This window comes from Acanthisitta chloris, unplaced genomic scaffold, assembly GCF_000695815.1.
Source record: "Acanthisitta chloris isolate BGI_N310 unplaced genomic scaffold, ASM69581v1 scaffold506, whole genome shotgun sequence".
NCBI classification, from domain to species: Eukaryota; Metazoa; Chordata; class Aves; order Passeriformes; family Acanthisittidae; genus Acanthisitta; species Acanthisitta chloris.
The window spans coordinates 19,491-21,946 of record NW_008676275.1 but is presented as its reverse complement, the minus strand read 5'-3'; the positions used below and the strand labels follow the sequence as shown (position 1 = coordinate 21,946).

At 49.8% G+C, this 2,456-nt stretch overlaps 1 protein-coding gene across 1 annotated transcript in view; it reads left to right on the top strand.

Annotated features, from left to right (window-relative positions):
- The window catches only part of JADE2 (jade family PHD finger 2), a gene marked incomplete at both ends in the record, with an annotated part of 32,448 nt that overhangs the window by 10,507 nt on the left and 19,485 nt on the right, over positions 1–2,456 (top strand). The window lies entirely within an intron of this gene.

Below are 2,456 nucleotides of genomic sequence, written 5' to 3'. Positions count from 1 at the left end.
CAGCAATAACAAAAACATCTCTGCATTATCAACTCTGTGCTCCGCACCAAACCCAAACATAGCCTCATACTAGCCTCTGTGAAGAAAGTTAACTCTACTTCAGCTCAAACCAGCACACCCTGCCACGGGGAGGGGCAGCAGCACTTGGCTCTGCTCCTGTCCTCTGTGTTCCTCTCATCCCCACTGGCCTCCTGTCCCCAGGCTGCTGTAGCTCCCTGTTGAGTTTTCCTGATGGATTCCCAGTATGGCTCTGGTGGAGTGAGGATAGCACTGGGGTCTTGGATAGCTGCCACACAGCAAACTTGCTTTTCTTACTTTCTTAGCCATGGCCCTTTATAAGTGCCCAGAGAAATACACAACCAGAAGTTGAATTGCCCCTTTCTCCTTATTGTCTGATCTCTGTGATATTTTATGCCTCCTTGTCCATTGATAGGCTTATTCTTCTTTCTTTACCACATTTATTGAACTCTAGGGGAGACCTTCACCACCCGAGCGTGACCAGCACTGTGTGTGTGTGTGTCTGGTGGGTAGGTGGGATGTAGTCCTGCACTCACCAGGCAGGTGAGCTTCCACAGACCCCCCCAACCTCCTCCTCCTCTGCATTATCCAGAGGGGTAGTAGGACCTTCCAGCTCCACCAGTGCTGTCTCATCGCAGGGTTTCTGTCCCAGCCTCCCCACTGGATGAGCGTGGGATTTCATTTTATTTTGCTGCCTGGAGGAAAATAATTTTATTTTTGGAATTGAATGCAAATGCTTCAAGCCCTTCCTGAAGGGTCTGTGTGCTCCTGCTCTTGGAGAAACCTTGGCAAGGAGAAGGAACCTGTGTGAGGATCTCCTGGGTCCTGTGTGCACCCAGGGAGGTTCTGCTGGTTGTGCTTTGAGGGGAAGCACCATGTGGTGCTGTGGTGGCAGCAGCAGCTCCTGGGCTTCACCCTCTGTATGAAGGGTTTGGGTTTTTTTAGTTCTAAAGAGAGCCATTTGCTCATCTTTTGGGCAGCTCTTCCATCAGCGCTTCCTGGAGGTGGGAGAGCACAGGAGATATCTATAGTTGCGGGAGGTGGGTGTTTTGAATGGTTTCCATCAGTGAATCAGATTCCACAAAATACCAGAATGATTCAGGGTTGGGGTTGGGGTGTGTTTTTTTTGTCTGTTTTTTAACAAGCCTCAGTGGCAGTGCCAGGCTGTGAGCTGGCATGTGCCACAGTAAGGACTCAGGGGGAAGCTGTGGCACCCTAGGGGCTCTGCTTTCAGCAGTGGCCCTGGTGCTGCAGAAGGGGACATGGAGGGCTGGATTTCAAGGCTGTTGAAAGAAAAGAGGGATTTTCAGTCATTTTCAGGGAGCAGAGTCCAGCCCTAAGCCCTATGCCAGCCTGTAAGCTGCCTGTGATTTAATCTCTGCCCCAATTTACACCCTAAGCCACAAAGTCCAGAGCCACAGTACAGGGTATTATGTGGCATGATGGTTCTTACCTAACCTGCCCTGTGCCTTTGCCAGCCCCACATGCCAAACCTGCTGGGAATGATGCTTTCCTGTGGGCATACAGGTGCCAATGCCATGGGCTTCACCAAAGCCATGCCTTATCCTCCTGTATCCCATTGGGAAGGGACTCAGACACACAGTGGTGGGTTGTGGTGCCAGAAGGTATCGTTGTCATCATCTCATCTGCATAACACAAGCCACGAGGCTTGCTATTAATTAATTCCTGTGAAGCATAGCTTTTAGCAAGCACATGCAGTCGTGGTTTTAACGTTGTCAGTGAGGTGGAATCATCCCCCCTGCTGCTAAATCACAGTTCATTGCTCTCACACTTCTGTTTAGTGCAGGAGTGATCCACCTCCAGCTTCCAGCCACCATGCCATGGTCCTGTCATTACTGAATTCCCATTTCCTGCTGTGGGCATGCAGCTGAGCCCTCACACTGTTCCATGGACCACACCAATCATGTCTATAGCTCAGCATCCTCCCCATTTTTTTTTTGGCATCCCCTTCTTGGTGGTGGTGTACCCATGACAGACACAGTGATAAAAATAGCTGTTCTGCTCTTATTCAGCATTCCTCTGGCTCCATGTTCTTGGAGCACCTTCTGCCTGGTGCTGGACTGTGTTTAGCTGATAACCCACTTTGTTTCTAGAGATGCTCCTTATCCAGAACAAAGACCCTGTAGGGTGTGCTCCTAAGGAGTAAAATTGCACCTTCAGCTGCTCTAAAACCACTAGGCATAAATAGCCAGGAGCCAAGAATCTTATTCAGCATTCCTCTGGCTCCATGTTCTTGGAGCACCTTCTGCCTGGTGCTGGACTGTGTTTAGCTGATAACCCACTTTGTTTCTAGAGATGCTCCTTATCCAGAACAAAGACCCTGTAGGGTGTGCTCCTAAGGAGTAAAATTGCACCTTCAGCTGCTCTAAAACCACTAGGCATAAATAGCCAGGAGCCAAGAATCTGCATGGACACCT